The sequence below is a fragment of the Scomber scombrus genome, chromosome 13, assembly GCF_963691925.1.
Source record: "Scomber scombrus chromosome 13, fScoSco1.1, whole genome shotgun sequence".
NCBI lineage: Eukaryota > Metazoa > Chordata > Actinopteri > Scombriformes > Scombridae > Scomber > Scomber scombrus.
The window spans coordinates 10,998,436-11,013,219 of record NC_084982.1 but is presented as its reverse complement, the minus strand read 5'-3'; positions in this window follow the sequence as shown (position 1 = coordinate 11,013,219).

Below are 14,784 nucleotides of genomic sequence, written 5' to 3'. Positions count from 1 at the left end.
CTGATCAGTATCCTATCTGAACAGGAAGCTTATATCTTTTGTGACGAAAAACAGTTGTACGCTCTCAGATTGAGAGCAAGTGATACTATCACTGGGAAATACTCAAGGTGGATTATCTTATAAATGGACTGTAAAAAAAAGTACATGCTTACATGTCATGAGAGAAAAAGAAAACACGGGGATCGAAGGAGACCAAAAGGCAATGGTTTAGAGTTAGCACACACACACGCACACGCACACACACACACACACACACACACACACACACACACACACACACACACACACACACACACACAGTGATGAGGCTTGTGGTTGGGTGGGGTCACTGCTGCAGATGAGCTTGACCTTGAGTTCATGTTTTTCACCATGCTATAATGCTTATTCAGCCTTCTCCCTGTGGTGCGTCTGTAGGAGTATCAGAAGCAGCAGCCAGGCCTTGAGGGAACGTTCTTTTCATCCAGCTGCTCTTTCATGTGACTATACTCCTCTCAGCAGCTATAGTCTCTGAGTCCCAATAGATCTACTGTTTTTATCAAGGTTAAAGAACACAGGCGTGAAACACAGCAGAGTATACGAGTCATGAGCATTTTAGTTGCATATATTAGCCCAAGGAAACCCTAGGGATCTCCTATGTAGTGCATCTTATGATAGTGTCTTCTGATCAAGTGTTCGAGAACAGATTGTCCCATTTGGAGCATGGGTGTTGTATCATAACATATGTCTGCAGTTTGTGGTTGTCTATGTGATCAGTTTTGAAATAAAAGAAACAACTGAATGTATTTGAAGTCAACAGTCAACAGAAGTATTTCATGTGACCTGAGCAAATGATCATCATATTTGTGCATGTTCGGAATTTTACTACTTAATATATGATTCATTTCTATAGTAATTTCTATTTATATGATACAGTGCTGTGAGCAAAATTAAGAACTGTGGGGGTGTTATCTGAAAATTTGTACAAGGCCCAAAAACGGGTAAAACGCGACAGGGCTGACAAAATTAAGCTCCTTCGGAGTGTTATCTGAAAATTGGGCAGAAAGCCCCAAAATGGGTAAAAAGCGTCAGGGTCGGCATTGACGAAAAAGGGGCAAAACGACTAAGGGTGGCAGATTGGCCCAAAACTTGCAAAAAGGGGCCAGGGGGGGGGGGCTGAATGAAAAATGAGCACAATTAAGCACAGTGGGGGCATTGTGTGAAAATTGTGAAGGATTTTCCAAAAGGGGCAAAAATGTAAAAAAGCGACAGGGCCGGCATTGTCGAAAAAGTCCAAAATGACGAAGGGTGGCGGATTGTCAAGCATCTGAAGTCTGTGAAAATGAGGATCCCAACTGTGCCCACAGGGTCCAGATGTAGTGAGTGTGCCTGAGGGATCAGCTTCACATGATGTCTGTCAGCAAAGTTCAATACAATATTTGAAGAGCCAGCAGTTCTCTTAATGCAAGAGAGCCATGTGTAAGGATCAAATTAAACAAGTGGATGTTGACACTATTAGGCTTGGAAGTTCTTTGTCTGGATTGTTGTTTTAATCGTTATTAAAGACCATGTAAAGTGAATTCAGACATTTTCTTCTAAACACATTAAATAGGTCATAAATGTATTTCTATAAAAGGTGTAAAAAGCATTTCAACCATTTAGATTTGAATTGTGGAGCTAGGCTTCACAAACTGTGTTTCAACATTTCTTTGTTCAGGATTTAGTGGGCGGGTCTGAAAATCACTGTACGTATAAATACATTCAGCGCAGACTACTACTACTACTACAGTCTACAGTTAGCTGAGTTAGCCGCCGAGCTAGCTGCCGAGTTAGCATCCGAGCTAGCAGCCGAGCTAGCTGCCGAGTTAGCCTCCGAGCTAGCAGCTGAGCTAGCTGCCGAGCTAGCAGCTGAGTTAGGGCGCACTCACACTACGCAATCGTACCGTGCCCAAGCACGTTTGCCCCCTAAAGTTCGGATTATTTGGCTAGCGTGAGTGCGAGGTGTGCTTGAGCACATGCGCATGCGCACTAGGGATTAATATTTTTCCCGAAAATAAGACATTTTAAATCCTGGGAAAAGAAGCCAATTTTCCAGGGAATCCCGGGAAATCGACAATTTTTAAACTAGCTGAGCCCTGGTCATTTCAAGCAACACAATGAAACGCGGAGACATTATGCATATGGGTTCCCAACCCGACCATTTTTTGTGTATTATTTTGTCATTATTAAGGCAAAAGAACTCAATTTATGTCCATCGACATTATAATGAATAGGCTATAGGCTTAATATTAGTTTGCATCCAGCGTGCTGCGTGGACTTCATTACATCTGCTGCATGGCTGCTACCACAATTATGAAATGGTAAGTTTATTGTCTGTGACTGTGACCCTCATAAAAGTAATATTTTACAAATCTGCATTATATAAACAAATTATTTAACGAAATTCGTTAAAGTAAGTCATTCGGCGACTTCTAAGTCATTACAGTAAGTCTTACATTTACTGGCGTAAAGAGTTGAATCAGTACGTCTGCTTTTACTAGAGTCTTTTTTACACAAGTATCTAATACTGCATACTACACAGGCATGTGTAGTGACTCAGAAGAACAAGCTTGCACTTTTTAATCATACTGCGTTGTGTTAATTGATCGGCTGTGTTGTGTTTTACCGGCGCAGAGCACGTGAACACACATCTGTGCATGTTTTATGAGAGTTAACTGTCTATATGTTTTTGCGCAACGTATGTGTCGGAGGCAACCGTGCTTGAGTTCACTTGGGTTTGAGGTAATGTGAGTGCGGGCCAGCGGGGGACAGGGGAGGGGGGACATTAGTGCTTCAGCACGGTACGGAACAACTGGCCCTAGTGTGAGTGCGCCCTTAGCAGCAGAAAGCTCTCAGACGTAGCGTCCATGTTTCTGGTAGAGGTGGTGACTTTGATTGACAGGTGACACTTGGTAGGGGGCGGGGTTTCAGCGGACTCGGCACTCCCACAGCGTTTGGGAGCAGAGAAAGAGGCTGGTTTTTACACAACTTTGAAGCCTAATTTAATATATTTGGCGATTTTTTTTAATCATTCAAATTTGGCAGGGTGGTTAACAACACACTTTTCTGTGGTATGTCAAACTCAGAACACATATTTATTCTTACTTTACACATACTTTAAAATTCTAGCTCATAAATTTCATTATAAAAATCTAGCTCAAGAACATTATAATCAGTTCAGTCAGGAACACTCATCAGCAGCATCGTGAGCAACAGCATTGGTTTAGCAAGGATAAATAGTAGGAGGGAGTCATCTTTAAGTGGACCGCCTTGCTGTGAGAATGGCTGTGTGACCGATAAGGAATTCTGATTCAATCAGCAGGCTGTCAGCTGTTTACTACTGGGGCATATAACTTTTGTGTCCTGCATGAAATAATGTGATGCTTCATTTATATGATGTGGTATAGGGACTTGTATATTATAAAGGGAAAGTTGCAAAAACAATACATTTGGGAAAAAAAGTATTTTGTCTCTTTTTTAGAAAGAAAATCATGCTGTTGACTTTTATCCTGGCAGGTCATTTTGGACTCATATCTGCAAATTCTATGTGATGTATAAACAATGATTCCTCTACATAAAAGGACAGAACAAGTAATGTAATGACTTATAATAATAAAAACAAAATAATTAGTTATTTCTTAAAATCCTTTGCTTTGAAGATATTACATTGTTTATTTTAAGCAACTTGAACATTTAAGTTTAATTACAAATGTTTAGTTGTGTATCAATATTGAAAACATATTGAAAATGTAGGTCATTTTTTACCCATGTGGTCCATTAAAAGGTACTGAATATGTTGTGCATGAGGCTTCATGGACTTTTCAATAATAGTTCCTTGGATATTTAGACAGAAAAAACTTAAATGAGTGTTGTTGCAATGCCTTAACCAATAAAGGATGCTCTGAGGAGAATGTGATGTGAAAACCATATTTCCTGTTTTTCTGTAACAGTTACTTTCATAAAGTCACTTGGGTGCACTTTACTTCAGCCCTCTGTTTGTGTTAACTTTAAATGAATTCATATGGAAGTGGCTTCCTACTTATTTCTTCAAATGTGATACATGGAGGTTAAAACCAATATAAACCAAGCTGCTGCCCGTTTGGCTTTGAACCCTTGTTTCTCTCTCCAAGTACTATCGACCAGTAGAAATGTATAATCATTTATAATGCTGTTAAAGGCTTTGTGGTGCCTATTTCTTTTAATCCCTTAACATACAGTTGTCCCCTTTTGTTTCCTACAGTATATGTTTACACTGAGTTCACAGAAACCCAAGACTGTATTTTTTGTAATTGCAGCCTTTCATCAAAGTTTGGGATCTCCAGAAAACTGTAAAATAAAGTTTCTTCGAGCAGTGTCTGGCTACACAGCATGAATTTGTAATGCAATGGGCAGGCTGCTGCATTAATATGAAGTGTTATGAAGAGGGAAATATCTGGCTGCTTAGCTGTTAAATGTTCCACTACAGTAAGCTACTTGCCAGCTTTGTCTTTCCGTTGTTTGGTTCAGTGCAAGATGCACAAAGTGGGTGTATAGGGCTCTTTCACTCAGAACTTCCTCCCGTGGTTAGAATATTGTTTGAGACTTCACGAGGTTTTTATTTTTATTTTTTATTATTTACACACACACCCACCACCCTCCAAACTGACTAAAAGTAGAAACATAAAATACCATAGAAATACAGAAAAATACAGCATGGAAGGACTAAATGCAGTAAATTAATATAATAATACATGTTTACATACTCAATTTCGCTATACTGACAACAATTTGAGCATGATCAATAACACTGAAAAAATAGCATTTGAGTCTGTAGTGAAAAAATGAGAGATTTTTAAAAATTACAAATTAAAAATGAGGAAAAAAGGGAGGAAGGGAAGTTTGACTCAGAAGAGACTATCTAAATACACATGATCTTTCACAGCGGGATAGCCAACCAAGGTCATGATCCTACATTCACATTTGCTCTTAGGCTTCTCATGTAGTTCGGCTCCTCTTCTACATATTTCAGAAAAGGTCACCAAATCTTACAGAATTTGCCAGATGAAAATTGCAGTGTCTGCTTAATTTTTTCTAACCTCATAAAATACAAGATACAAGTAGACATCAGGGGGCCCTCCTGAAGTAACTCTGAGGACCTCAGAGTGTCTTAAACACAAAAGTCTGATAAATTGCTAGTTTGTGGCAGTCTCAGAATATGGACACATGATTATTTTACAATTGTTAATTGCCAGATATGTCTGGGAATCTCTCTGACAACTTCTGTTAAGTCCAGTGTGCCCGATGTAGTGTGTTAAGCTTCAGTAGTGTCTTCCACAGATACAGTACCAGACAGTACAGTTGCAGACCAAAACAATGAGCTGAAAGATGCTAAAATGCTTCACAGAGCTAACAAGAACATAATCCATAATTAAACGTAATGAGAATAAAAACAACGATAAGTACACGCATAACAGTATTTTCTGTTTCTTTTTGTAATCCGTAGGCATTCGTCAGGGAGGCCAACATTTCACAAATGAACATCATACTGCATTGAAGAAGGCTTTAAACTAGCGATTGAGACCATAAACACATTTTGAAAACGTTTACTGAGGTAATGAATCAAGTGAGAAGTTGGTGAATTCTCCATTGACTTGTATAGAGACAGATGTCCTTTTGACACCAAAACGGTCGCCCCCTGGTGGCCTTTTGATAGAATGCAGTTTTAATGCTTTGGCATCATTTCAGAGGACCGGAACTCCCCGCTTGGTTACAACCGCATCATTACATCCTCTACATTAGCTTGCTGAATACAAATACAAATGAATACAAATACACCATTTGATCATTTTTATTTTTTAGAAATTATTATTACAAAAAGGTGTGTCTTTGTTGTGTTATGGTTGTTATGGGTTTTTTATGCAGAGAAATACACAGTAAGGGTATTTCCCATGAATAACAATTAAGTCATATAATAGTATAATAATATTGTGTAATAATATTAATAATGTATAAAACTGGTGTTTCATGCCCAGAAAGGGTATTGCCAGCGAATTGCCAGAGATGACACTTGATCAAATTTGTAAAGTGTGGTATTTGCCTGTTGTGTTCATCACAAGCAATAAAACAGATACTGACTAAAAATGTGTTAAATGTGGTCTAGTTAGATAAAAGTAAGTACATGATTCTGAATGAAAAATAAATCACTTAATAGATAAAACATTTTACCGGATGATGTTTTTTTCAGTGCTTGTTAATGAATTCACACACGGGTCAAATCTGACCTGTGAACACTGGTGTAAACCATTGTCAAACATAACAGTTAACAGTGAATCTCTTATTAGGTCTAATTTTAAATCAAACAACAATTAATTTTAACTCCTGCGTAATCAATCCATACACCTCTTAAATTAGCTGCACACAGTGTACAACACAAACAATTAAGTGAAAATGGTTCAACAGCAAATTTCAACAGTGACAGTGTCTTTCCTTAGCTTGCTCTTACCGCAGAGACTCTCGTAACCAGCCACTGCTTTGTTACCGCCTTTTTCTTGCATCCATACAAGTCCAGCCAAGCATGAGATTCTTGGATAAATGTTATCTCGCGTCCTAGTGATCTTCTAGGGGCATCATGCCAAGCAAACACTCTTTTTGAAAGTTCTGAATGGATCTGTGATGACCCATGTGTCCCCCACCCTGACTGGTTGTCACACTTGGATGAGTGCTCAGAAAGACCTTCTCATTCCAGGCTCCTAATGGCAGCCTCTGGGCAGCTTCAAGAGTAAAGTCACAGAGATGCTGAAAAAGTGAGCTGCAGCTTCAGCCTGTGATTTTTGGAATATATTTCCAAATGTCATTTTTTCACACTGCACAGCGTGTGTCCCTGAAAAGCTTGAAATCAATCCTGAGAAAGAAAATTACAAATCCAGGGGGTCGTCGTTCTTCACTCTTACATGGTTCAAAAATGAAATCCTATCCATAGGTAATATGATTTTGGTTGGGAGTCTAAGCGGGCTGAAGTTGTATGTGTTTTTCTTATTTCTATTCCATAGCTAAACAGCAGCAGTGAGAAATAAGGAATCCTTTTTAAATTGTTTAAATGTAACTATTCAACAGAGAAATAACAGTGGTAAAAAACAAACAAACCTCAAGGCAAAGGCTGCTGATATTCTATATTTTCATTGTCAACAAATATGAAAAGACCACAACTAACAATTAATTGATCCTACTTTGGATAAATGCCTGTCTAATATTGCTTTGTATTTTGAGTCATCCCATATACACTGTCCTGCTGTAGTAAGTGATGACAGATTATCAGTGAACTCTAATAAGCCAACCCCGCTGAGCCCTCTGCTACTGTAACTCACTGTGGACCAGTACCTATTTCTCTATAGTAACATACATGCAATGAATATGGCAGATGTAAAGAACATTGCCTTCTATGTTATTATTAGAAACTGTAATTAAAATGAAAAGTTGAGACATCAGATGACTTTGGCGAATGTCCAGGTCAAATTCTAACCCGAGTCCCTCATAATTACAGTCATGGTAAATTTCTTAGACCACTGAGCTCATGATTTCTTTTCAAAATGACTAAAAAAATGTATCTTCTAATTTTAGCCACATTAGAAAGGAGGCTCATGTCTAGTGGTTGGTTCAGTTTGATCCACACTGAAATATCTCAACAACTATTGGATAGATTCCCATAAAATTACCCACAAATATTGTAGGTTAACAGAGGACTTTCCCGACTTTCCATATAGCACCACCATTAGTTCAAAGTTTTTTGAAATACTGTATCTCAAATCTACTAGATAGACAACATCTGGTTTTTGGTCCACAATCAAATTTCTTGAAAATTATTGGCTGAGTTGCCATGAATGTTGGTGCAGACATTCATGGCCCCAGAATGGAATAACTTTGGTTATTCCTTAAATTTTTCATCTAGCGCCATCATCATGTCAAAATTGAAATGTGTCCAATATGTTGGTTGTATGACAATATATATCTGCAAAAATAATGACATTTCCATCAACCTCGGGTGCACTCTCAGTGCTAAATAGCAATTGCTAGCACGCTAACATACTAAACTAAGATGGTGACTGTGGTGGACATCATACGTGCATATTAAGATTGTTGCTGTGAACATACTCGTATGCTTAAATTAGCATTTAGCTCAAAGCACTACTGTGCCTAAAGACAGCTTCACAGAGCAATTGACATAGCTGTAGACTCTTTGTTCACACATAACCAATCAGAGTAGATTTTTATGAACAACACAAACCACAGTCAAGAAGGTGTGTGAGTCCAGAGAGCATGTTAGTGGTGCGTCAGCTCTGAGCAGTCATGTGAACATCATGCATTTTTCATGCATTTAGAGAGATGCAGACAGTGAGATACAATCTGCCATACATACGTCTCTAATTAGAGTGACAGCAGAGACAATAAGCAGGTGAGAACTGTACATTCATATGGGCTTTAAGACATCTTGTGAGACTGTGTGTCATGAGCATGTGGTCAGGGTGTTTGTATTGTCCTTGTCATGACAGAACAAGCATGATATATAGAAAGTTATAGTGAAGCAATGTGCCCGTTGGGGGTATTTTTTGATGATTTGTCATCAGTTTTTTCACTCTCCTTGTTCTTCACTGTTCTCCATTGGCACGACGAGCAATCCTAACAAAGTTGCATTTGGTTGGAATAATCTAATGCGGCTAAAACACAGACATATAATTTTCTGTAGTGACTAACATCGTTTAAGCCTTGCTAGTATTGCACTCTGGTATAAATAGATGTTATGGATGTTAAGCAAAAAACTGAGTTCTCTCCTTCAGGGCACCACAGCTAAATATATGACTGCCATCTAAATGTGTCCTATTACTGTCTACCAATCTCTAATTCTGCTGCGCTAAATCAGTCCTCCTGTCTCTTTTAGTAGCAGGGAGTCTTACTCATTACCATTTCAAACCTCTAGTTTGGCTTCCATGTTCCCTCATTATATCTGATGGGAGTATAGCCTCTATGGGAAAAGGAACTAGGCGTTCAAAGCCGATATGGAGCTTGGGTGAAATTACACAGTGCTTTCCAAACCCACACACTCGTAAAGCAACAATAGTGGCTTTGGTGGCCAGTTTGGTGACATGCACCATGTTTACTGATGCTAGTGTTTTTATAGATACGTTGAATGTTGCATACATGAAGTGGTTGTAAAACAGGTCAGCCACAACAGTCAGCCACACATGGGAATGAATTATATATAACTAACACTGACTACCAATCATGTTGCCCATGTGCTGCTTTACCTGTTGTGCTTTTTATACTTAACGTGCTTTCGCATGCTATGAAAATGTACAGAAAGCGACAGCAATTTCATTCATGCTGCCAATTCATCTTAATGCTAAACCGCATTCTTGATGGATTACACAGGTCCTTTGTCCTTTGTTGAGTTACAGCACACAGCTACCTGAATCACAATTAGTGAGAGTTGAGTAAGAAATGAGCTGACGAAATGACTGTATGTAATCCAATTCTAATGTTTAATTCGGACATACAATATAGGTGTTGAAAAATATAATCAGGTAGCATAAAAACTAGGCTCTGATCATGAATGTGGGTGTGGGGGTCCTGCTCTCCTTGTGAATTGCTAACCAAGGCATATGGTGTCTGTGACCTGCAGGTGTTGAGTTGCAGGCATGCTGAGAGTCCAACATGAGGGGAATCACACTGTCATACATTTGCCCTGGTGCTGCATGATTACAGTTGGTTCAGCTGTAGTCTCTTTTGAAGATGCTGCTTTTTTTTTTGCAGTTGAGTAATGACATTAATAAAGTTTTCATGCACTGTGCAACTAGAGAAGAAGATATGAAAAGAAGAAGTGAAAAACCGTATCCTACTCAAGCAGTAATCCTTTAAAGAGGGCTTTGCTGCCTCTCACTGCCAAACACTTTGATACATCTCCTTTGAAAATAACTGGAGAAAAGACTAGAACAGAGTGATTTTCAGGGGATTCGGGGAGAGAGGGAGATTTGCAGCTATTTCACATCCCTTTTCAGCATGAAAAAAACCCTAAATTGTCTGTTTTAGAGGTAATGAAACTTACAATGTGCAAAAATCTACTACTACTGATGGCACATTTTTCCATGTTGATACTGAAGACAAACTCTGCTGCAACTATTACTGCTATGCATAAGCTCAATCACCTCAGTGGTCTATATTAAGGCAGAGTTAGAGATCTGTCTGACTCTGTGGTAACATCAAACAGTACATGAATTATAACTAATGCATACTGCAAGAGGAGACTCAGAAATACACCAGGCTGCCATGTTTAAATCAGCAAGCTTTGTGTTTGTTTATTTTAGCTGTCCCATATAATGAAGCAAGATTTAGTACACAAGCCAAATTTCACACGTCAGAAAACCAAACCCTTTTCTGTCTGTATGTACAGTACTGTTGATGTTGTGTGTGTTATGTAGGCGTTTGTACCTAAAAGAAGACATGCTCGGAGTGTGGTGTGACGGCAATTGTTTAATTTCTACAGCTGGTTGACAGTGAAAGCATCAAAGTGCATGCACTGAATATAATTAATGTGTAGAGATGCAGGCTTGCTGAATGCTTATTCTGTTTGGACGACAGCAGAGGGTGGAAGCTCTCACAGCGGACCGGCCATCATACACAGACCTGTCCATCAAATATTTGGTCGCCATGGAAACAACCTAGTTTCCAAGCTAGCACAAGGCGGGCACAACGATATAATGGAGGACCAGACAGAGCCGTGCCTGCCTGGGGATGTGATGCTTTCAAAGCGCCCACCCTCATTCTTGTCTTTTCCAGTTAGACAAAATGAGACGGGGGGTTCGGGGGGGGGGGGGGGGGGGATTTGACACAGTATCTATCTTATAACTAGCAGACAACCTGATATGTGCTCAATTACAAACACACAATGTTTTTTAAACTGAAATTCATCAAACTGTTTTTGTGAACACAATATTTAGGTTTAGAAATTCACACAAGTGTCTCAAAGCGCTTAAGAATGATGATCTTATCAACAACATGTAATCATTAAAGGTATTACACCCAGTTTACATCAGTCAGATTACAGGCAGATCACAAGCAAAACCAGAAAATAAAAGAGATAAAGAACAGGCGACAATTAGATACAGTTTTCTGGTAGGAGCGCATTTGTTATTAGCGATAATTTATAATTATCAGACATAATTATTAATTATTAAATCAATAAATTATTAATATCAATAATAAGAAACCAGGACCAATGACCAAACAATAGGGTAGTTCATGTTCTGAATAGTTCACTTAGAGTTGCTAACATCTAGGATGTCAGCACCCACAAGTGAACAGTGAAGAGTTGAGTCCAATCTCTGACTCTCTCAATCAGCCACCTACCACAATAAATATGCACAACAATGACAAAAGGACTTCTCTTTAAAGTGTTTATTCTTCACAATAATCAACATCAAGTCAGTAACTGCTACAACCAATGAACACTATACTGTCACTAATACTGAACACACAGCACAGCAGCTGTATATGGTTAAACACATACAAGGTGTGTGTATGTTTGTGTCTATGTGAGAGTGTGTATGGGTGTGTGTGGGTAACATGATGGTGAGATGATGTCACGTGAGATTCAAGATGGCGAACATGACTTTGGGGAGGAAGTCACGTCATATAAGAACAAAAATAGCGGATGTGACCGCAGTGTTCAGGTAAACAATAGCAAGATGGCGCATACTAGTGGCCAGCATCTCTGCACCTGCACCTGTTATCTTTATAGATCCATGCTTTGCACTCACCCAATTCAATTTAACACATGTCTGACGGCAGATGATGAGAGGCAGAGCGGCGCTGTGTCCCACGTGATCTGACCACAAGATGTACAAAAGAGAGACGTGATGTGTTGGTGTGGTGTGTGCGTGGGTTAGTAGTGAGAGAGAAAAGGGGGAAAGAAGAAAAGCAGACTCTTGATGGAATCCTGCAACCGCGAAGGGAAAGCAGTGGTCACTTTGTCCACAGACAACGTGCGTACAGATGGTAGTCTTGTTAACCGACAAAGCAACTTACTTTCCACTCGCAATGGCACAAACACATCAGTCCTGAGTGGGACAACACAAACAGTCTAGCATGGTGAACACAGCTAAACAGACAGCCAACTTCAAATACTCCTATACCATGTAAAAAGGAATCGGCAGTCCATTATATCACAACAAAGTAGCAATACAGCTTAAACGGGCAATAAAGCTAGAACACACAATATAAAATTGTCCTCTTAACCTCTCAACGCTATTTATGTGTAAAAATCTGTCAGTGAAGTCAAGCATGGCTCATCCTGTCACATCCTGTTGTAGCTCGTGTATTTATTTTGAAAGTTATTCTCCCTTTGTGTATTTTGTTAGTTTTACTTCCTATGTTTCCCCTGCCCCTTCCTTGAGTTTATGGTGGCTGGTTTCTTGTTGGGCAGTGAGGAAACAGAACAGAGTAGACTCCGTCAGAAGGCGCAAGGGTGTAGAAGTTATCCGCTCCTCAATGAGGAAATCTTTTCTTCCTTCTGCAGGTAAATTGACAGCACTGGGTTGCAGCATTGTTCTCTCCTTCAGATCTGGTAATTTGTGTTCGGTTGAACATGAAGTCATCTGTTAGTAACCTGGCTCATGGTGAAAGCTCTGCTTTCTCCAGCACTGTTACAATGGAAAAGGTGATGGTGAAACTGTGTGTTCAGTTCTTATAGCTGCAGTGACATCATGGCCGTGTCGCTGGGTTTCCTGCATCTTTGCCAATGAGAGATGTGAGATTTCAGGCTGGGAGTTGGGGTCTGTGTGAACACCCTTTGGTATTCTCTCCTTTGTTTCAGGGGTTAAAGGGCAAAGGCAGCCTTGAGGTCAGGCTTGTAGGCTTGTCTTTGTCTGACCACATGGTTGAGGCACATCAAAGTCAAAGAGAGAAAGATATGGTGTAAAATGCAACAATAAAAAGATCTCAGTAAGGTTGTCATGGCAAATTAGGAAATTGCATACATGTGACATCAGTACAGTGATGAATGTGATCTCACACTGTCAGACAGAAGGCAGGAGCATAACTGCTGTTTGAAAAGTGTGAGGCCTAATTGGGAAATACTGTGAGGAGGAAAGAAATAAGGTGAAATGAGCATGTCAAAAAAGAGGGAGGGAGATGGTATCAAAAGGGATAAAAGCTGGGCTAATGGAGCTAATACTGTCATAGGATGAGGCTGCCATCTCCCAGGAAGTGACAGGTACAGAATGAAGAAATCTCAGGGAAATCTCATGGGGTCCAACACTCCTGTGAAAACAGCAGCACAAATTAAAATAGCTGCAAGTGACAGCAACTGGCAGGGTCCCTTACCAAACATTAAACTTCCCTTATTTAATTTTGACTGAATTACATTCAGTCAGATTTGTTTTAACATTTACAGTACATGTTAAATGTTTGGTATTGGCTTTGTGGAATGCTGAGCAAGAGCCCGCGAGGGGTTATTTGCGGGGACCTCCCTGAAATGAGTGTTTGCAGGTTGGGATGTCTGCATGTTTTTTTAGCTAGGCATGCTAAAAATATCAATATTTAAATATTACTTTCAGATTGTTTGTGTGTGTGTCACAGTCCTTAATGTATGTGCATGTGCTCACAGCTCTTTTTCACTGTTCTGTGGGAGGGATGTGATGGAGGCCACAGCTCTGGGGTAAAAGCTGTTTTTCAATATGTATGTTCTGGCTTTTATTGTCCTGAACCATCTACCGGACAGCAGTCAAACAGGGAGTGGCCAGGGTGTGTGGTATCTCCGATTATGCTGCTTGCCTTTTTTCCAAGTCCGTTGGCATAGATGTTGTCCAGCCGTGGGAGCTCCATCCCAACAATGCACTGGGCTGCCTTCACCACGCGATACTGATCTGTTTGCTTGCCAGCTGTGCATACCACACTGTGGCTCAGTTTGTCAGGTTTCAACTGTGCTCCTGTAGAAGTTCTGCAGCAGCTTCTGTAAGCATTTGGCCTGTTCTTCCTGAGGAAGAAGAGTCTTTGTTGGGTCCACACAAAGTGACTCACCTGAAATGACTTTTTGCAGGTTGGATGTCTGACATAAGGAACTCTAAATCCGGGCAACAGTGTTTGTCTACCGTGTTCATGGTTCATTTGTTGTTTAAATAAATACAGTTCCAGGCATCCCAACTCGACGTCTCTCTGACGCCCGCAAATGATACAATATCCCTCCCACAGAACAGTGAATAAGAGCTGTGAGGGCGGGCAGGTGGTCGAGTGGTTGGAGTGCATGCCACGTACGCAGCTGACGCCGGTTCAAATCCTTTGCTGCATGTCACACCCCTCTCTCTCTTTCCCATGTTTTCTGTCTGTGTACTGCTAAATAAAGGCGTCTATGCCGAAAGAAATCTTGAAAAAAAAAAAAAAAAAAAGACCTTTGAGCACATGCACATACATTAAGGACTGTGACACACACACACACACAGCCATAGAATAACAAACTTGCACTAAAATAACATTTGCACTGCTGCTGGATTCTGATGTTGCTTTAAATTATTTTTCTTTTTTATCCAGTTTTTTTTTTAGTTAATTGTCTTGCTTTTTCTTATTTACAACCAGAGAGATGTAGGCGAGGTTTTTTCATTTCCCCTCTTTAACAAAACTCCAAATTATGCAGCTTTAAAACAGAATTCTTTTTTTTATGGATATATCAAACAGTGACAAATCTTTCTGGCTTGGACTCAGTTGCTCTCTCTTGAACTGAAATGTGGTGGGTTTGTGATGTGCCTG